This window comes from Microcebus murinus, chromosome 8, assembly GCF_040939455.1.
Source record: "Microcebus murinus isolate Inina chromosome 8, M.murinus_Inina_mat1.0, whole genome shotgun sequence".
Classification (NCBI taxonomy): Eukaryota; Metazoa; Chordata; class Mammalia; order Primates; family Cheirogaleidae; genus Microcebus; species Microcebus murinus.
This window is the reverse complement of record NC_134111.1, coordinates 64,815,403-64,838,121: the sequence shown is the minus strand read 5'-3', so window position 1 is coordinate 64,838,121 and position 22,719 is coordinate 64,815,403. Positions and strand designations below refer to the sequence as shown.

General features: G+C 39.6%; 1 long non-coding RNA gene across 1 annotated transcript; it reads left to right on the top strand.

The window, feature by feature from the left end:
- The first annotated feature begins 600 nt into the window (after positions 1-600).
- Positions 601-22,719, top strand: LOC142872297 (uncharacterized). The gene is made up of 3 exons (XR_012920503.1): positions 601-787; positions 11,827-11,965; positions 21,747-22,719. It is a non-coding gene; the product is annotated as an uncharacterized LOC142872297 (long non-coding RNA).

The following is a 22,719-nucleotide window of genomic DNA, read 5'->3' as shown; positions in this document are numbered from 1 at the left end:
AAAATGTCTGTTCATGTCTTTTGTCCTTTGTATTTTAAAATGCACAACTTTCTATTTTCAGTTGTGGTTTTTTTTCAAATTGGAAAATATATTGGTAGCATGTACAAGTTTTTTGTCATGTTTGATTTTTGTAGACAGAAGCCAATACCTTTCCCACAGATATAACCCTTATATTTGTACTCTAGATTCACTTCAGAGCTCAGTAGGCAAGGATCAGGGAAATGGCTTCCAGAACACTCTTTAACTTTTTAAAAAAATAAATCATAAAGTATTTGGGATGCTTAGGAATTCTAATCATTTTCATTAACTAGCCAATAAATTAGGTCAGTAATGGAAAATAAATTTACATGTTTTAATATCTCTGACTTGTAGGATACACTACACTCCCTATCAAGTAGGTTCAGCTAGAAGAAAACATCCAAGAAGAGGCAGTGGATGTTGAACCTATGTTGGGAAGAGAGAGAATGTTGAACTTATGTTGGGAAGCTGGGCTCAGCAGGACCTGCAAGACAAGCACCAGTTGCCAACCCCTGACGTGTGGTTTCTTATCAGTGCCTGGCAGTGGAGAACTGGCAGAGTGGCAAGATGGCTGGAATCTCATCTCGGTCAACCACAGCACAGACCAGCACAACACCAATGGTGGGAGGCTGGTGGAAGTTCCCCTCAGTGAGAGGAAGACTGAGTCATAGTGACTGAGAGAGAGAGAAGGCAGAGGTGACCTTGGGCCCTTACCTGACTAGGACTCAAACAGAGGAGGAAATTTCCAAGCCAGTGAAGACAGAGATAGGTGAGATGGAACTGCAAGAGGTGTTAGGAGGGAACAGGACATGGCTCTGTATCATCATTTAAGGAAGAAGTCTTTGAATGAGAAGGCAGCTCCAGACCTACGAGGAGGAATATTGTGTCTTTTTTTTCCTTCCACAACCATCCATTGAGAGTAGCTTTTAGCAACCATAAGCCCTGGTATGGGGCTTGTTGGTAGTGGGTAGTGAGTTAATGGAGAACACATTCTTTTTCCATTTTGAGGTCTCTCTATATATTAGTACAATTTCCATCTCCTCCTCAAATACTCTCTCAGGCTATGGTCTGGATAGGACCAATACTACCCCTATTAAAGGGAGAAAGAAATTCTAGAGCAGTGTTTCGGTCTCCAGTCCCTGTGGACCGGTACTGGTCAGTCGTCAGTTAGGGACTGGGCTGCAGAGCTCCTCTGTCCCCCTGCCCCCAACTGCATGGAAAAATTGTGTTCCATGAAACTTAGGAAACAGAGGTAGGGGGTGTACAGCAGGAAGTGAGTGGTGGATGAGAACGAGCCAGGGTATTTATCCCTGTGGAAAAACTGTCTTCCATGGAACCTGTCCCTGGTGCCAAGAAGGTTGGGGACCTCTGGGTCACTCAGGGACTTATGATTTGAGGGGTAAATAAAATGTCCCAAATATTTCCCTACAAATCTTCCTCCTCAGGCACCATGATCTTTTACTCCTAATTTTCATAGAGTTTTTAAACAAGTTAGTCCCATTTCCTTATTCCCTGTCAGTCTTTATGTGGCTTTTGTCCCCATCTTTCCTCTGACATAGTTTTGGTTAATGACCGCTGTGCCATTAAATATGATGAGCATTATTTTTCAGCCTTCATCTTATCTGACTACTCAGTAGAACTTTTTTCTGTGACTCCAAACCCTCTTAAAATTCGTCTTACTTTCCCACCTCTTCCTTTCAGCTTTGTCTTCCTCTACTGAGACCTTAAATTTAGAGTCCTCCAAGACTTATTCCTGAACATTTTCTTGTAATCTGTGTCCATAGAAATGGGCTGTCACCCATACCTCTTTTGAAACTATCAAATTGTCCATGGAATCAAACTTACCAGACTAATCAAACTTCCTGTTATTCACTCTTGCTCCCCACCCCCAGTTAAACCTCCACAGTGTTACTTAAAATAATCTTGTCTTTCTTAAATTCTATAAGGAAAACCCATTGCTTACAGGTAAAGACTGGCTCCTGCTTGCCTCTCCTACTGTTGCCAGGCTCGGGCTCCATGAACACATCCACCTCTCAGGTCTTTTTGTCTCAAGGCCTTTGCTAAGGCAGTTCCCTCTGCTTGAAATATTTCTCTCCACTCTGTCTAGCTGTTGCCTAATCATTCTTCATGTTTTAGTCCAAACGTTACTTCCTCAGGAATGCTTCCTGACAACACCAAATATAGATTAAGTTCAACTCTCATATGCTTCAGAGCACCCTGAACTCTGCCCTTAAAGATTTTTTCACAGTTTTTAGTGTATCTGAGTGATTATTTGAGAAATGTGTGTCTCTTGTACTAGATGCTGTGCTCCAGAAGAGGAGGTGCCTTAGCTAAGTGTCCTTGCCATATCTCCAGAACCCAGTAGAAAGAATGAGTGAAGAAATAATGGTCTTAATTGTTCAAGAGCCCAAACACTTTCCCCTCAGCCCACAGGTCTCCATGGAGTGAGTCTTCCCCAGTCAGAGGGCGCAGGGAACCTGGAGTAGGTGCCCCAGCCTTGGAAGTGAAGATGGACTGTCATAGCGTCATACTTAATTGTGCCAGATGCAATTTCTGGTGCTCTTCCTTTTTGATTATTTAAATAATTCCTGAAAGCCCTGCTCAGCCAGGAAGGAGTTGCAGATTTTATTATTTAAGTGTTGTTAAGTAACATTCATAGAGTATGTTATAATTTACAAAGTGTATATACATTTCCATTAAGTCATTTGAATCTCCCAACACCCTTTGAAGTAATCTGTTTTGCCTACACAGATGTGGAAAATGAGGCTTAGAGGAATTAAGTAACTAGCTCAAGGTCTCTTAGCTAGTGAGGGACCAAGTAGCGACTTCATCTCAGGTTTCCAGCACCAAGTTCTGTCTTTCTTTGGCCTGTTAATTGCTGATGCCTTCTCTTCACTCGGTCAAATCTGAATTTGAATTTTTTTATGGTTAACAATACTCCAAGAATGATACAGCTTTTTTTTTTTTTTTTTTTTTTTTTTTTTGAGACAGAGTCTCGCTTTGTTGCCCAGGCTAGAGTGAGTGCCGTGGCGACAGCCTAGCTCACAGCAACCTCAAACTCCTGGGCTCAAGTGATCCTTCTGCCTCAGCCTCCCGGGTAGCTGGGACTACAGGCATGCGCCACCATGCCCGGCTAATTTTTTTTTTTTATATATATATCAGTTGGCCAATTAATTTCTTTCTATTTATAGTAGAGACGGGGTCTCGCTCTTGCTCAGGCTGGTTTTGAACTCCTGACCTTGAGCAATCCGCCCGCCTCGGCCTCCCAAGAGCTAGGATTACAGGCGTGAGCCACAGCGCCCGGCCTGATACAGCTTTTTATCAAAGCTACTTATTTAGCATGTGTCATACCAATGTGTGTGTGTGTGTGTGTGTGTGTGTGTGTGTGTGTGTATGTCTCTGAATTTGGGGGATGCCTCCATCTGTGTCAGTTTTTCTTATAGTAGAAGAGAGATGTTTGATTTATATAGTTATCTTTGTAAATGATCTTTCTTTCTTTCTTTCTTTCTTTCTTTCTTTCTTTCTTTCTTTCTTTCTTTCTTTCTTTCTTCTTTCTTTCTTTCTTTCTTTCTTTCCTTCTTTCTATTGATAAAGTTTAGAGAATTGTTGACCAGATTTAAAAAGCAATAGGGCACACCCTCAAATCTTTGGAAAGATGCTTAATGTCTGCTATGTCAATCATTATTTTTTCACTATATCATCAAGCCATATTTATATTACTTCAGGTAATAGTCTAAAATACAAACCAATTATTGGATCGATACCCTTTATCTGGTTAGGTATTGTAAAATGTGTAATACTTTATATTTTCCAGTATAAAGTATAAAGAAATGAAGAGTATATATGAATAATTCAGGTTTGCACATACAGCTTGGTCATTTAGTTGCATAAAAAACATTTTGTTTGGTTGTCCATTTCAGAATTCAAGTTTAATCAGTCTTGAATAGAAAATTAGTTGCTGCAGAGAAACTAAGAAAAATAATTGCAGTGTAGAAAATGAGTCTCTTTGATTTGGGCCTATTTAGACTTTATCAAGAGTGTCTTCCCCTTAAGGCAGGCTTTATGATTGTAGTAAAAGTCTAATTCTTGGTTACATATTTATTTGAAGGTCACCTGTAAACTTAGGTCATGGTCTTAGTGCCAGTAATGTTAGTGTGATCAACACATTATTTGTGAGGTCTCAGTAAAGAAAGATAGAGGGTGAAAGGAGCTTGTTTGATATGCTTGGTAAGTGTAGATAATTGTGCAGACATCATTGATTGCAAGATTCACCACAAATTTGAAAACAGCTTCTTTCCTTTTTTGTGTCATGGCACTCATTTCGGAAGCTGTAAGGAGGAAGTAGGCCTGAAGACTCTAGCAATGCCAGGCCTACCAGGGTCTTCCTGAAGGAGGAGGGGATTTATAAAAACGAATGAGCAATAAACAAAGACATGCTTCCTCCAGCTCATTGGAAAAGGCCACGGCACTATTTTAAATACAGCACATTGATATAAAGACATTCTGATTTCAGACAGTTAAGGGGGAAAGTACATTTTAGGACAGAGGAAGCTCAGCAGCTAATTCTGTATTGCCAATTATTTTCTAGTTTACATTAGTCAGACTGAATCGTTGAAGGAAGACACATCAAAGAGATTTTGTTTACCAGATATCTCAGTTCAGAGAACTTTAGGCCTGTGAGCTTCAAAACTCCTTGCCAAACACCTCAAGATAGTATGCAGCTAAACAGATTTTAAAAGGTGGAACTTTTAAACAATAGGTAATTACTGGTAACTAGATATTTCTTTTAAAAAAATCTTCAAACATTTTAGATTCTTTCTTAAATATGAAAGAAGAATCAAGCAAAAACCTTTGTATTTTGCATATGATTTTTTTAAAACAATAATACACTTCTTAAACATCCATATTAAACAATGTGATCTCAGATAGACGGCTTGAAAACAGAGTAATAAAATGTAGAATATAGATTACTTCATTTGTACTGAAATGGCATCTATGAAATCCATAACATTTATAATCAGAGGAAAATTGACTTTAACAAATTATATGGGTTTGATTTGCTACACTGAAAAAAAAATCATCTGTTTTATAATCTGACTGTAGTGGAGTGCATTGTTAAAAACCTAACCTATTAAACTCATGCTGGAGACTGAGATGTTGGTGGAGAATCTAATGTATGACTGGTATAGACTCATGTAAAAGTTTAAATGCTTTGAAACTATTGAGATGAAAGTTCATCTCTGTTCTCAACGTGGGATCAAGTGTTGTATTACTAAAATTTTTATAAAGTAATAGTCTAAATTATAGAAAGTTTTTGTGAATAGCTGCAATAGGGAAAAATTATAAAAAAATAGATGTGATTATTTTAATTCAGAATTATCCTAGAAAAATCATTCATTTCTGTTTTCTATAAGTTCCCTCTAAATTACCTCTTGCCTAAAATCATCTTACCCTACAGCCAGTGGTTTTGAGAAATCATGCCCTTTAATGGGACTTTTAAAAATATATTTGATTGTTTGGATGGGAGATACTGTAAAGAGAATTTATGTTGTGACAAATCATTATTTTAAAAAGTCACAATATACTTGGTGTGTACCAGCTGGTGAAAATGTCAAGTTAGATCTTTTTTGATTACTGTTGAGTTGCTAAAAAGTCAAACTTTTTCAAATAAATGTTTCATTGCTTTTGTAATTTTCCTACTGATTGCAAAATAGTCAAACATTAGACAAATATCTTAAACTGGGTCAAGCATTAGTTGAGCCATTTTTTTTCTTATTTACTCTTGATACAGCGTGTCATTGTTGGATCCATTTTTAGATCCCCAGAAATAGATTCTTACTATGAGTAAAATCACATGGTTGGATTGGAAGTGTCTTGTTACATCTCTGCAGAGATGGGGATAGTGTGGCTTTATATAGGATACCAGGCAGAAAGAATGTAATTGATTCTCTTTGATGGTAATCTGAAGTCTTCCCTGGCAGAGAGATATACAGAAGTGTGCAGCAATATTTAAGAAGTGTATAAAACATTTTTTTTCCTCAGAATCAGCCTGCAGGATCTAAGATTGGGCATTCTGAAATGCTTCCATGAGGAAAAAAAACTACTTTCAAAGATCTTAGCCTCTTTTGCACATTTTGTTTTTATAGCAAAGAATTCAAACTTGTTACTTCTATAAATGCATATTTGTTAGCTGTATTGCAGGATACAGTGTGTCCTGAATTCAACTAAGAAAATATCCTTTAGTTGTATAATGTTAGTACTCTTTCCCTTTCTATAGCACTCACCTTCCATTATCACACCTCAGTCCTAACAGGGTTGACATTTTCAAGGGACATTTTCTCTCTTAGATGACCACATTTGATTATAGATTATTCTACTCGCATGATCTGTGCTAATGCTTTATGGGAATTGTGGATATTCTGGTGGGTAAGTAATCAGAAAGACCCTTTGGCTTCCCTTAAATACCACGTGTAGACCTTGTCTTTTGGACCGAGAAACTTTTTAGTGCGTCAGATGAACAGACAATGGCATCTCATCTTATGTAAACCAGCCACCTGCAAACATTTGCTACTTATTCCATAATCTGTCCTCCCTATTTTCCCATTACTCTCCATATTCCACTCATGTGGCAAAGCTCTTCTCAGAGTGAAAACCCTGCCAGCAGTATTTAACATCTTAGTGTGAGAACATTGGTCTTTTTGCATGAATATGCCCACTTAATATCAGACACAGTAATGCCTTGGGAAAAGGTTAACGAACTATTGTCCACGCAATAAATTCTATTGCCTTTTTCTCATAAATAGGATGTGATTGACCCATTACACTTGACCAGAGGCTGGGATTCGTTTTCCTTTCGTGACGGTGGATTTTCACAGATGCAGCCATGCTTGTTTGCTTAGTTGCTGGTGACCTTACAAGCAATCTGAGAGACAATTGGTAGAGGGTTAGGAATGTAAGTTACACTTGCAGTCTTTAATCTTGTTCAGGTATGTCCCTGTTTATGAGGTGATGTAAACTAATAAAACAGCAGATACCTCATTGTTGCTTTTAGGAAAGCCGTACGTAATCATTTACAAATGAACCAGAACCAACCACACCTGACTGGGCAGCAGGAACTGACCACACTCTTCACCAAGGGCACCCAGATAACTTTTGTTATTTTCGCCGTCTTAAATTTCTCCTCATACTGTTTTACATCTACCTTGAGAATACTGTGGCAAGACTTAGGGAAGTGTTCAAAGTTTCTTCTAGATTAAGTTGTTTTAGGTTTGGTTAGATGCTCAACCACGATTTTCTTATTGTGTGTGTGTGTGTGTGTGTGTGTTTTTTGAGACAGTCTCGCTCTGTTGCCTGGGCTAACATGCTGTGGTGTCATCATAGCTCACAGCATCAGCCTAGCTCACAGCAACCTCAAACTCCTGAGCCCAGGCAATCCTCCTGCCTCAGCCTCCCAAGAAGCTGAGACCACAGATAGCTGACACCACCCGCTGGTAATTTTTTCTATTTTTGGTAGAGATGAGGTCTTGCTCTTGCTCAGGCTAGTCTCAGACTCCTGACCTCAAGCAATCCTCCCACATTTGGCCTCGACTTTCGAAAGTGCTGGAATTATAGGCACGAGCCACGGCACCTGGCCGTCAATCACTATTTTCTAATCTGACACAGCAACATATTTTTCCCATTGAAACAATCAGTTTAACACTCAAACTAATACTTTGAAGTCAGAAAATAAGAGGAAAACATATGTGAACAACAGAGAGGCAAGGGGAGATTAAAAAAACAAAAAATACATGAATAGACAGAATTTACATTTTGTATAGGGATAAATTTATTTGAAGGCTTGGGGTGAGGAAATGTGTTTATGGGTTTGCAGAGTTGACCATGATGTAGTTGAGTAAATTTTGAGAGGAGGTGACCAAGCAGCAACTGGGCAAGGTCGGAAGACTAGTAAAGGAAGGGTCACTTTCCAGTACTGCAGTGTTCAAGGCCTGGGTTCAAACTTGGAAAAAAGAAATCATTTTCCTGTCCTTGGACTCATTTTTCTCATCTGTCATCTGATTGGATTCTATTAATTAGTGGTTTGGACAATTAGCCAAAATGCCACAGGCAACTTTGATATGATTCCATGATATGCATAACTATGGACCCGATTTCTAAGATCTCTTCCTGAGCCATCATCTGAATCTTCTTTTAAAAGACATTATTCTACTTATATAGCTATGAAGATTTAGCAAGTTCCTCTTGCTTTTCTAGTAGAAAAGCTGCTTCAGGAGGTGGGTTGCAATAAGCAAACTATTTACCCATAGTCCTTTATTGGTGCAAAAACTATGCTAGGCAGTTTTATTCTTAAATCCTGGCTGCGGGAACCAACACCACAGCGCCCTCTAGCCTGCATGCACGCATAGCCAGAGGCGGGCCCTCAGATTCTGTAAGAGAGTGTTGTTGGGGCTTTGTTAGTTGGAGATTTTCTTCATACAGTATGTTTTCTTACCATTTGTTTATGTAATTTATAGACTTCAAAAGTGCTGCTCCCTCTTCAAGTTAAAAGAAATTGTTATTCATTTTAGGGAAATGAATAACACCACACCCAAGACCTCCCCTACTCCACTTATCTGAAATTCCTTGGCTGTTTTAATTTTTAAAAACTGACTTTCCAATATTTTATCCCCACAAAGAAAAGAGGTTTATAGCAAAATGTCCTGATATATATGGCAGAATCGCTTACTGTATTTTGATCATGTATGGAAAAGTAAATAGAGATGCATATAATATTTGGGGAACCATATTATACTTCCTTAAATCAGCAGTCCCTAACCTTTTTGACACCAGAGACCGGTTTCGTGGAAGACAGTTTTTCCACAGACAGGGTGGAGGGAAGCCGGCAGAGGTTCGCCACCTCAGCTCCACCTCAGATCATCAGGCATTGGATTCTCGCGGGAAACCCAACCTGGATCCCTCGCATGCGCAGTTTGCAGTGGGGTTTGGGCTCCTACGAGGGTCTGATGCCCCCTCCGATCTGACGGGGGCGGGGCGCAGGCTCCGCGGTGATGGGAGCCCTGGGGAGCGGTCATGGGCGCGGGTGGGGCTCGGCAGGCTCGCCCGCCGCCCGCCTCCTGCTGTGCGGCCTAGTTCCTGCAGGCTGGTGCTGGTCCACCGCCGGGATGGGGACCGCAGCCTTCAATCATGTTTGACCTACAAAAATGGGGTTTTGTTTGTATGGTTCACACTAAGTAAGATCTAAAAGGATAAACAAAAAGCCAGGGGTGAGGCAAACTGAGGAACTGGAAGACATATGAGGCAGACATTTTTCTCCATATGTTATTTTTAAAATCCAAGGACCTTTTTACCACATGCACCTATTACCTATTCAAAAAACGAATATAAAACACTTTAAGAGAAGAAAAAAGAGAAGTACATGATCATATATTTCCCTAAACTGAGACATTATTTTCTCTTTCCACATTTTTCCTTATTCTCTTTTCCTCTTCTCTGCAGGAGTTTTTTATTAAACTCAATAATTTATTATTTTCAAAATTCTGGCAAATGATTTTCTGTAATATAACTCAAGGAAATACATCATCCAAGTACAGAACTATCTGTGTGCCAGAGTTTTTATTCTATCATTGTTTTAAAATAGGGAGAAATTTAAACAACATATTCAACAAGCCATGATTTAAAAAAACAAACAACAACAAAATAGATGGGAGATTGTATAAATAAAATATGCGTTCATCTACTGAATGCTGTGTAAATGTTAAAAATTATGATGTAGTCTATTTTTATTGACATGGAAATATGTTTATATTAAGATAAGAAAGTTTATAATAAAATATCAATTTTTGTAATAAAATACCATGAATAAATATTTTTAAACATGAATTCTCAGCTTACTTTGCTTTTTACATTTTTTTCTTTTCTTTTTTGCAATGGAAAGACTCATTTGGAGGAAGAATGATCTTTGCAAATGATTTTGAATTCAGTCTTTAGTGAGACACTGAGTTTTTTCCTAGTGAGCACTAAAGGATATTACTAGAGAAATTAAAGAAGTATACAGGGCAAGGGAGAGCAGACCATTCATTGCCAAGGAAGCCAGAAGGTAGGAAAGAAAGGAAGGCAAAATATACATACAGTCTACATACTGGGAGTCCCCAAATAGAAAAAGTCACCCAAGAGAGGGCCCCTCTCCAGAAGACATAAGGCCAGTGGGTCTACAGAAAGACTGCTGTGAGGTGCCCAGAGCACCTCACACCTCACATTGGATCAGAGACTTGGCCAGACACACTTGCTATGGCAGAGAATTTGACGAAGCCCAGCCACAGCACCTGCCAGTCATTCAATCTGTGCTCTAGGGAGCTTTGCTCTGCACCACAGACTCCCTGGCTGATTGCCCATCGTGACAACGCCCAGGCATGCCACAAGCATTTGCTTTCTGTCACAGCGTGGCTGCCCACTCTAGACATCTGGCAATGTCATTAGGGTACCTATTTGCCGGAGGGAACCTACTGGTGTGGTGGTGGTATGGGAGCGATGGGGCTGACAAATGACAAATGCTTGAGGATCCTACACTGGAGCAATGGGGAGTGGCTCCACTGTTCTCTCACTACATATGAGAAGGTCTGGGAGGAAATATATCAAATTAGTATAGCATATTTTGACCTCTCTGTGGGATGATTTTGTCCTCAATATTTTTATACTAGATTGTTTTTGACTTTGTTTCTAAATATTAGCACTTTAATGATTATTTAAATAATCATAATAATTATATCCTTGATGGATATTAATGATTAAAATGCTACTAACTTTCCACTTTCATTTTTATTTTACTGAAAATGTTTTCTTCGAGAGACAGTTTTGCGGTGTTAATTTTGCAATGAAGATTTTTATTGATGATGGCATCTTGTATTTGCCCCTTATTTGGGTGCATTATTATTACCAAGTCTAATTTTCCTGTGTCAAATTTCACAAATCTACTCTTTTCAAGGAGATTGTATTCTCTCATTAATTTTATTTATTTATGTTGTGTATTGTTTTAGCAATTTTCAGTTTTATTTTGTGTTCATTATTTCTTCAAGCCTACATTGTTCTGGGTTAATGCATACAGTTATCCTTCAGTTTCCTTTATAATGAATTATATAATAATGAAGTGGAGTCCAGACCACATGGAAAGAGAGAAGAAAGATGGCAGATGCAGAAAGCATGTAGCTTTGCTGGTGGGAAGATGCGAGAATGCCTATCTAATAGTTTCTGTTTTCCCCCTGAAGTATAAGGTCAGGTGAGCAACTGAAAGTGAAGAAGGAGAAGGATATTAGTAAGTTTTTGAAGAGAGGAGAAGCCATCATGTTAAAGAAATAAGATTGTTGATTGGTGTTAAATGCTCATTTGAGGTTCGTGGTCATGAATATTAAGCAAGATCGGCTGTGTGTTTTTCTTCCTCTAAGTTCAGCTGTTTGAGTTCAGGAGCAGGGCAGACAATTGAGTTTCACCTGAGTTCGAGTCTGGCCAGGAGTTTATGGCTTACGGAGAAGCATTGCCCCCATAATTATCTCTGCCCTCTCCTACACCATCAAACTTTCACTTACTGATTATTTCCTCTAGTACAAAATATGCTGCAGTACCTATCACCCTTAAACAACAACAAATGCAAGACCAAATACAAACAAAAATCTTTCTTTTACTGTACTTTTTTAAAAAAGAGTCAAGCTACCGACCCATTTGTCTGTTCCTCTTCAGAGCTTTGCTTCTAAAATGAATTTTCTATAGTCTCTGCCCCATTTTCTCACTTCACATGTTCTCTTAACCCATTCCAATTAGGCTTCCATTCCATCACTCCACTGAGATTATGCTTATTGTAGAACCAGTGACCACCATTGTGAAGAAATAATAATAATTATCAGTACTCATCTTACTTGATCTCTGAGCACTCAGCCACTTGGAGCACTTCCTTCTCTTGGTGAGTTGACACTACACCCCTCTTTCCCAGCCCCACTTGCATTTCATTGGCTGCTCCTTTGGGGTCTCCTTTGATGAATTTTTAAATACTGGAGATCGCATTCTTGGGAATTACTTTCTCTAGTCTATTTTTACCCCTAGGGAATCTCCTTTATTACCAAGGATTTTAATATTACTTATATGCCAATGACCTTCATAAATAGTTTTTCCAATGTTGGAAAATCCTTGAATTCCTAGATCCACAGTTGATTATGATATAGTGTTATTTTTGTACATTAATGATTGCAATTTGCTAATGCTTTATTTGGGAGATTTGCATCTGTGTTTATCAGTGAGATTGCCTATAACTTTATTTTCTTATACAATCCTTTTCCAGGTTTTGATATCAAGATTATTTTAGCTTTGTGAAATGAGTTGAATAGCTTTGTATCTGTTTTTATATGCTTTCTCTTAAAAAGTATGTTTTTGCATAGGGATTAACTTTTTTGTAAGTCTGAAAAAACTTGTTTATAAAATTGTCTTCTTGTTAAATTTTTGAGGAAGAATTTGGATTACTTTGTATTTTTTTTTTTTTTTTGAGACAGAAGTCTCACTTTGTTGCCCAGGCTACAGTGAGTGCCATGGCATCAGCCTAGCTCACAGCAACCTCAAACTCCTGGGCTTAAGCAATCTTACTGCCTCAGCCTCCTGAGTAGCTGGGATTACGGGCACGAACCACCATGCCCGGCTAATTTTTTCTATATATATTAGTTGGCCAATTAATTTCTTTCTATTTATAGTAGAGACAGGGTCTTGCTCTTGCTCAGGCTGGTTTTGAACTCCTGACCTCGAGCAATCTGCCCGCCTCGGCCTCCCAGAGTGCTAGGATTACAGGCGTGAGCCACTGCGCCCGGCCTACTTTGTATTTTTTAATAGTTATGGCTATCATATTTGATACTTATTCTTGAGCCAATTTTGGTAATTAGTGGTTTTTTTTTTTTTAAGTAATTAGTGTTTTGATTTTGGCTTTTAATTTATCACTTTTTTTAAATTTAAGATTTTAAAAATGTGCAAATTTGTTCATAGTAGCTCAACATGGTGGATATGGTAAGCTAGCATTCAACATCCACTCAACTTCCACTGTGCCTTTCCATAGAACACATGCTGGAAAGCTGAAATCTGTACTTCCCAGGCTTTCTAGCAGTTACTGTTCTAGATGCAAATTAGATTTTTCCAAATAGTTGTCTAAGATGTAAGATTTGGAAGCTAAAGCGAGGGAGGCAGGGATCATAATCCTGTTGCTTCAACTATTGCTGCTTGCCAACGTGGTTGTTGACTAGATATTGGCTTTGTATTACATGAGCCTTTTGACATTCAGACACTAGTTTTATGAATGTTGAGAGGGAGATACAGCAGTGGCAGCTGCCCAATCCCTGAGGCACAAGTAAGGCTATGTGTTCTTGAGTTAACATTTCCAATGGGGGTCTACCGAGTCCATATTTTCCTGACGGTATTAATTATCTATGGCTGTGGAATAAGTTATGCCAATGTTTAGCAGCTTAAAACAAACATATATTATCTCCTGCAGTTTCTGTGGGTCAGGAATCCAGAGTGGCTTAACTTGATGGTTTTTTTCTCAGTGTCTCTCACAAGGTTGCAGGCAAGCTGTCAATTAATGTGATAGTCATCTGAAGGCCTAACTAGAGCTGAAGGATCTGCTTCCAAGATGCCTTATTCAGGTGGCTGTTGGCAGGAGGCTTCAGTTCCTCACCATGTTGGACACATCCATAGGCCTGCTTACAACATGGCAACTGATTTCCCCAAGAGTGAGCCATGTGAGAGAGAAATAGGGGGAGAGAGCCAGAAAGTACTCAAGACAAAAACAGCAGCCAGTCCCTTTTATAATGTAATCTCAGAAGTGACCTACTGTCATTTCTGCTGCATACAATTGGTCCCACAGACAAAATCTGGCCCAGTGTTGGGGGAGACAACACAAGGACGTGAATACCAGGGAGGAAGGATTCCTGGGGGGCATGTTGGAGGCTGGTTCCTGCTATAACTAACTCTGCTTCAGCACATTTAAATCATCTCCCAACTCTGGAGGGCTTTGCATTTGTAACTTTTGGTTTCCCTCAGTTTATATCTTAGGTGGATGAACTCTAAGGAAACTGACTCAAAATAAATTACTTTTTTAAAGAAAAAGTGAGATGGGATAATTAGAAACAGTATGAAGCCCTAATTTTTAAAAAATTCCCAGAAAATATTATGTTTGAGGTACATGTTTTTCATGCTCAAAAAATACTTTAGACTCAACATTGAGAACATGCAGTTGAAGGCAGTTGGCTCTCAGAACTCTCACCTTCTGGGGTAAATATACTCAGTTCTGCACCTTTGAAATCAATATCAACACTATAGCCAGACACTCCTACCCAGGAAAGCAATTGGTGACTCTACCATTTTCCTGATGTTCTCCTCTTTCCCTAGTGAACTAAACCAGAACAATAGGTTTCTAAGGCCTTTTTTCAACTACTCTCATGTGGAAGATACAATTGGATGGCTACTAAAGAGCCATTTCTTAATTTCAAGGCAGCAGTTTTATTTGGAATGAGGTAATAAATAAATTCCCCAATCCTTCATTCCCTCTCTGAAATTGAATTATACATCCGTACCTTTTGGCATGAGACTTTGTAGCACTTTCCATTGGAGTAAGCAGAGTACCTAGTTTCACCTTGTTTGTATTGGACTTAGCCAGGTGATTTGTTTGGCAAATGGAATGTTACTGGATATGACATGAACAGAGACTCTAACTGTATTTATGTGATTTTATCTGGCTTCTTGTACATCTCCCACTTGCCATGAGAAGAACATGCCATGGGTGGCCAGTAGTTCCAGGATAAAGATAGATGTGGGGCAGACATGAAAACATACACAGCCTGGGTTCAAGCCCAGTCAATCCTGATCAGACCCAGCAGAGCCAGAGATGGTCTACATCTCCAGAAGTGAGGAAAAAAATACTTGTTCTTCTAAACCACTAAGATTTGGGGGATTGCTTATTGTGAAGCACAGTAATACAGGTGGCGATCTGCCCATCTCCAGAGGATGAATCATAATTGGTCTAAACTAATCCTGCTGTTTTTGTCTAAGACACTTGATTTCTAGATTCTCTTGGAACTAGGGCTGGCCAAATGACCCAGTCTTAGCCAATGAAACATACAAAGAAGTCTGCTGAGGACTTGTGGAGATGCGTTTGTTGCCCTGGTGAAAGACATAGTAGGGGCTGGAAGTGGTGTTTCCCTCTTTTTCCTTGCTTAAAAATTCTGTGTCCATCTTGAGACTGTAGGTTGGAAGGCACAGAGATGAAAATCTAACAGCCAAGGATGATGGAGTAAACAGATAGCAAGCGTGGACTCCTGGTGGTGTACGGCTTAGTGATTGACCAATATCAACAGTCACCTATCTCTAGACTTCTTACTTAGTCTTACTTCTTACTTTCGGTTTCTTGCCTCCCAAGGCATTCCTAACCTAACACAGCTGTGCGTCTCTTAACACAGGACCATGTTCTGAGAAATGCAATGTTAAGACATCGAATGTAATGAACTGTGCTCATATAAAACAGTGAAGGCAACTGATAATGCTGTGTGTGTTCTGACTACTCCAATACAGGGCACTCCCCCATATTTCACCCTTTCCTCAGGCCTTACTATTTTCTAAGGCACAATAATATTGAAATTAGGTCAATTAATAACCCTGCAATGGCCTCTAAGTGTTCAAGTGAAAGGAAGAGTCACAGGTTTCTCATTTTAAATCAAAAACTAGAAATGATTGAGCTTAGCGAGGAAGGCAGGTCAAAAGCCAAGACAGGCTGAAAGCTGGGTTCTTGTGCCAAATAGCCACATTGTGAATGCAAAGGAAACGTTCTTGAAAGAAATTAAAAGTGCCACTCCAGTGAGCACACAAATGGTAAGAAAGCAAAACAGCCTAATGCCGATATGGAGAAAGTTTGAGTGGTCTGGATAGAAGATCAAACAGGCCACAACATTCCCTTAAGGCAGAGATTAATCCAGAGCAAGGCCCTAAATGCTATAAAGGCTGAGGGAGGTGAGGAAGCTGCAGAAGAAAAATTTGAAGCTAGCAGAGGTTGGTTCATGAGGTTTAAGGAAAGAAACCATCTCCATAACATAAAAGTGCAAGGTGAAGCACAAGTGCTAATAGAGAAGCTATCGCAAGTTACCCAGAAGATCTAGCTAAGATTATTGATGAAGGTACACTAAACAAGAGATTTTCACTGTAGACAAAACAACTTTGTATTGGAAGAAGGTGCCATCTAAAACTTTCATAGATAGGAGAAGTCAATGCCTGTCTTCAAAGCTTCCAAGGGCAGGCTGATTCTCTTGTTAGGGGCTAATGAAACTGGTGACTTCAAGTTGAAGCCACTGCTCACTTACCATTCTAAAAATCCTAAGGCCATTAAGACTTAAGATAAATCTATTCTGCCTGTGCTCTAGGGACAACAAAGCCTGGATGATAGCACATCGGTTTATACCATTGTTACTGAATATTTTAAGTAACTGAGTCCTGCTGCTCAGAAAAAGACTCCTTTCAAAATATTACTGCTCATTGATAATGCACATGATTACCCAAGAGCTCTGATGGAAGTGTAGAAGGAGATTAATGTTGTTTTCATGCCTGCTAACAGATCTGTTCTGCAGCCCATAGATCAAGGAGTCATTTTGAACTTCAAGTTTTATTATTTAAGGAATACATTTCATAAATCTATACGTGCCATAGACAGTGATTCCTCTGATGGATCTGAGCAAAGTAAATTAAAAATCCCTAGAGAGGATTCACCATTCTAGATGCCATTAAGAATATTCATGATTCATGAGAGGAAGTCAAAATATCAACATTAATAGGAGCATGGAAGAAGTTGATTCCAACTCCCATGGATGACTTTGTGGGGTTCAAGACTTTAGTGGAGGAGGTAACTGCAGAGTGGTGGCAATAGCAAGAGAACTAGAATTAGAAGTGGAATCTGAAGATGTGATTGAATTGCTGCAATCTCATAATAAAACTTGAATGTATTAGGAGTTGTTTCTGATGGGTGAGCAAAGAGCAAAGAAAGTGATTTCTTGGGGTGGAATCTATTAATACTCCCAGTGAAGATGTGGTGAATACTGCTTAATGACAAAAAGGATTTAGAATATTTCATAAACTTAGTTGATAAAGAAACGTCAGGGTTTGAGATGATTGACTCCAATTTTGAAAGCTCTACTGTGGGTAAAATGCTATCAAACAGTATCATATGCTACAGAGAAATCTTTCATGAAAGGAATAATCATTGAGACAGCAAACTTCACTGTTGTCTTATTTTAAGAAATTGGCATAGAAAATTTTAAGTTAAATTGTTAAAATTTAACAATTTTTAGAAAATGGCACAGCAACCCAAACCTTCAGCAACCACCACCCTGATCAGTTAGCAGCCTTCAACATTAAGGCAAGACCTCCAACTGACAAAAAGATTATGACAGATGATCATTAGCATTTTTTAGCAATAAAGTATTTTAAATTAAGATGTGTACCTGTTTTTGGCATAATGCTATTGCACACTTAATAGATGACAATAGAGTATAAACATAATTTTACATGCACTGAGAAACCAAAAAATTCATGTGATTCACTTTATTGCAAAAACTCACTTTATTGCAGTGGTCTGGAACCAAACCTATAATATATCTGAGATATGCTTGTATATGGTATAGGCTATAGAAATAAAATGGTGATTTCTGAAAAGGAAGCTATGTCAACTATTGAGCCACACAGTAAGAGTATCTCGTAGGGAGTCACTAGGAATAGTCGTCAGAGGTGTTCAAGAACCATGTGGTACTTGCGACACCATCATCTTCCACTTGCACAGCTATATCCTCAGTGTGAATTTGAAGTGTATATGAATTGCTACCAGATGAAGGGGAAGAATTGCCAACAGCCTGAGATGCATCTAGCTGAGATGCATGAGGAATTGGTACATGAACAAAAGAATCTGATGCCTACACAGAGCATTCCTGGAAAAACTTTCTATGCTGCTGGAGGCTGTTCATTTTGAAAGAGCAAAATGTAGCATAAAGGTAAATTGTCTCTATTCAAATAGGCAATTCAAGTTCTTTTCAAAGCCAGCCTCAAAGGAAGACACAAAACAGACTTCCTTAGTTGGAGAAAAACCTATTCTTGGAACTGTGCTCCCACAGAATCCATCAGTATTGGAGCCAAGGTGGGAGTCCAACCTCCAAGCCAGCCCTCAGCACAAAGCCTGCCTGTCCAACCAGCACATCTGCTTAAACTTGCTGGCCCACCTAACCGTCAGGAATGTCAACAAGGAAAACAAAGGCAAAAAATGGACTCAGGACTGGCTCCTCAAATTCTTGTTGATATCTTTGCCTCTTTGGTGGAAAGTAAGATAGCCTCTGATTTATCTAAGAAGCCTCAAGAACTGATGACAAGCCCAGCATTCTGACAGTCCTCACATCTGGCTATGTGATCATCGCTAGCTGTGCTTGTAAGATCCCAAACAACAGGAGCAACTGGAATGTAACTGGGGAGTGCTGGACACAAGGGCAGCTGGTGAGGGTATCTGAAGTACATCATAAATTGAACTCTGAACTTTGGAAACCTGATTCCCTTACTAATGAGTTTGGTGATATGGAAGTCAACCTAGTTAATTTAAGAACCAATGAAATAATCACAGAAGCCACAGTAGGAGACATTTGGAGAGGATTTGAAGTTGTTCCAAATTACTTGAAAATGAAAAAGAATTAATGATTTTTGAAATTTAAGGAATAGCCACCAGGAAAAGATTTGAGAGATATGATGCCTTCCAGGTTTGATAATCTGATGGTCAACATTCCACTGCCTGAGTACACTGAGTACACAAGGTGAGATGGCACCTAAATTTGGTCTCTGGACTGCCAAACTGCTTTATTTGGTCAGATCACTAGGAAAACATCTTCAGCAAGAGTTTGGAGTTAAAGGCTGAGCTATTTTGCGGTTGCTCACAGATGTATTTATCCTAGCAGGCGCTCCACACCAGGCTCGTAACTTACATAGCTATATCAAAATGGCTAAAGATTTTGTTGCGCTAGAACATGTTAAATTCTTCTGGCTTACTGAGGAAGTCCATTGCCTGTCACAGACTCATAGCGAAGTACGTTATCTACCATGCAGTAAAAGATGCTGACGCTATACCAAAAGCCAGTGAATCCAGTTTTGTTAAACCCTAAGGATCTCAGAAATGCCTTAACCCCTGAACAATGGAAGCTATTTACTGGCAGATGTTCAAACTCTTCAGGCAGGATTCCTTTGAACTATGAGAATCATGTTACTTCATCTTTTATTTTTTTAAACTGTGCCTGACTAGTGAGGATACTCTAATGTACATTTCTGGTGTTTATATTATAGATACTAAATGTGTATGCGTAGTAACTATGTGCATCCTTTTTTTTTTTTTTTTTTTTTTTTTTTTGAGATGGAGTCTCACTCTGTTGCCAAGGCTAGAATGTCTCGGTGTCAGCCTAGCTCACAACAACCTCAAACTCCTGGGTTCAAGTGATACTCCTGCCTCAGTTTCTTCAGTAGCTGGGCCTACAGGTGCGTGCCACGGATGACTAATTTTTCTATTTTTAGTAGAGACTGGGTCTTGCTCTTGCTCAGGCTGGTCTTGAACTTCTGAGCTTAATCCTCCCGCCTCGGCCTCCCAGAGTGCTAGGATTACAGGCGTGAGCTACTGTGCCCAGCCAAGAACATACATCCTTAAACTGTGACTTTTCATCTAGTGCAGAACTTTTACTAAGCTCTAAAAACAAAACCTTTTATTAACTCTAGAATAATACCTGTAGTTACCCCCCCCCCCAGCTATTTGGTTGGACGGCTAATTCAAAATGTATTTATAACTATTAAGAATCATTTTGTAGGTCCTTGCCTGCGAGAGTGGCCACTGCGTTGGTGCTCTGGGGCTTGGACCCTGGCTAGCCAGAAAATAAACCTCCTCTTGTGTGATTGCATCCTCGATGTCTCTGCTTTTCTGTCCGGTGGGGCTGTGGAAGGTCGGTCCCTAACATTTGGGGGCTCGTCCGGGATTTGCCTTCCCCACAGACTACCGGATAGGATTCAGGGCTGAGAGAGAGGAGTGTGAAAATCCACCCCTGGATTAGCCGGGTGTGGTGTTGGGCAAGATATTGCAAGGATAAAAGATTCAATCTCACACCTAGAAAAATCACTAACCTCCCTATGTGTTACCCTCAAAGAAAAATGTTATTTCTATGCAGACCATACAGGAGTTGTTAGAGAATCTATAGCTAAGGTCAGGGAAGGGCTTGCCCGCCACAAACGGGAATATGAACAGCAAGCAGGTTGGTTTGAGTCTTGGTTTAACAGTTGCCCCTGGTTAACAACGCTACTATCCACCCTACTAGGCCCACTCACTATGCTAATCTTAGTCCTTACTTTCGCGCCATGTGTAATTAATAGACTAGTAGCTTTTGTGAAAGAACGGATAAACACTGTCCAGCTACTAGTATTGCAACAACAATATCAGCAGCTATGGTCAAGTGCTATAGAACTAGAGCACCTAAGAGACCTTGAGGACGAGCAAGGTCTCGTCTGCTACCTAGAGAAAGGGGGGAATGTAGGACAGAGGAAGGGCAGAGGAATTTGTAGGACAGAGGAAGGGCAGAGGAATTTTTCTAATTGTCGAGAATTTACTTGGGTGGGGCAATGAGCTAACCGCAAACTTTTGCTTCTGGTCATTGCTTGCTTGCTACATCGCTGTAGGGGGAATTATGGGATGAGGTCATTGAAGCACAGGCGACTGGCCCATCAGGCAATAGAGGGCAACCAACCCGCGAATTATTTCAAAAGGCAATAGTGGGCAACCAATCATTTTAAAGGTCAACGCATGATCCATGCGTAGTCAGCTTGTGCGCAGCTTGTGCACCGTGGGGATAAAAGGCATGCCGTTGTTCCGGTCGGGGGGCCTTGCCTGCGAGAGTGGCCACTGCGTTGGTGCTCTGGGGCTTGGACCCTGGCTAGCCAGAAAATAAACCTCCTCTTGTGTGATTGCAAAAAAAAAAAAAAAAAAGAATCATTTTGTGTAGTTGAATTGCATTTTGTTTCATGTTTGTCTGAGTACAGCTCCTTTACTCCTTGGAGTTCAGAAGTGCAATGGAGAAAATAAGCAGGTGTGGTGCTGTTCTCATAGTGTTGCATAGGAGTGGCATTATATAGCAGAATTCAACTACTGAATAATTCTTAAGATTAACCATCTTTAGTTAAATGCAGTTTTAATTTAAATGAAACTTTGCTAATTTTAAGTGTCAAGTATTTTGCATTAAAGCGTTTATATTATAAAATATTTATAAAATACTCATGTTGAAAAAAAGAGCAATATCATCTTAGATTGTCACACACCCAGTTCGCCCCCTTACTAACACCTTTTCCTAGTGTTAGAGTTAAGCCATATGACAACAAGTGGGGCTTTAATTCGTTCTTTTTTTTTTCAGCCCAAATCTAATGCTATTCAATTTATTCTTATATAATTTTTTAAGCTGGACTGGTTTTAAAAGTTGTACTAGGTTGGTGCAAAATGGCTGTAAAAAAGTAATTGCGATTTTAGCATTGTTGAAATTGGCTCTTTGATATTGGAATACATTCTTAAATAAATGTGGTTATGTGATATATCTTTTTAATGTGCATTTTTTGCTTTATTTTTTTTGCTAATGACTTATTACTTGCTATTTATTTTATATTTATTTTAGACTATGGAAATGATGTTAGGCAAAAAGCAAATTAAAGTGATTTTCTTATTCAAGTTCAAAATGGGTCATAAAGCAGCAGAGACAACTTACAACATCAACAACACATTTGGCCCAGGAGCTGCTAACGTGTGTACAGTGCAGTGGTGGTTCAAGAAGTTTTGCAAAGGAGACACAGCCTTGAAGATGAGGAGCGCAGCAGATGGAGGGCCATCAGAAGTTGACAATGACCAATTGAGAGTGATCATTGAAACTGATCCTCTTGGAACTACACAAGAAGATGCCGAAGAACTCAACTGTCGGACCATTCTATGGTCGTTCTGCATCTGAAGCAAATTGGAAAGATGAAAAAGCTAGGTAAGTAGGTGCCTCACGAGCTGACTGAATATAAAAAAAATCATTGTTTTGAAGTGTTGTCTTCTCTTGTACATGACAACAATGAACCATCTCTCAATCGGATTGTGGTGTGTGAGGAAAAGTGGATTTTATAGGACAACTGGTGACAACCAGCTCAGTGGTTGGGTGGAGAAGAAACTCCAAAGCACTTCCCAAAGCCAAACTTGCACCAAAAAAGGCCATGGTTGCTGTTTGGTGGTCTGCTGCCGGTCTGATCCACTCCAGCTTTCTGAATCCCGGCGAAACCATCACATCTGAGAAGTCTGCTCAGCAAATCAATGAGATGCACTGAAAACTGCAACGCCTGCAGCCGGCATTGCTCAATGGAAAGGGCCCAATTCTCCAGACAATGCCTGACCGATGGCCCACAACCAATACTTCAAAAGTTGAACAAATTGGGCTATGAAGTTCTGCCTCATCCACCATATTCAACTGACCTCTTACCACCAGACTACCACTTCTTCAAGCACCTCGACAACTTTTTGCAGGGAAAACGCTTCCACAACCAGCAGGATGCAGAAAATGCTTTCCAAAAGTTCCTTGAATCCTGAAGCATGGATTTTTATGCTACAGGAATAAA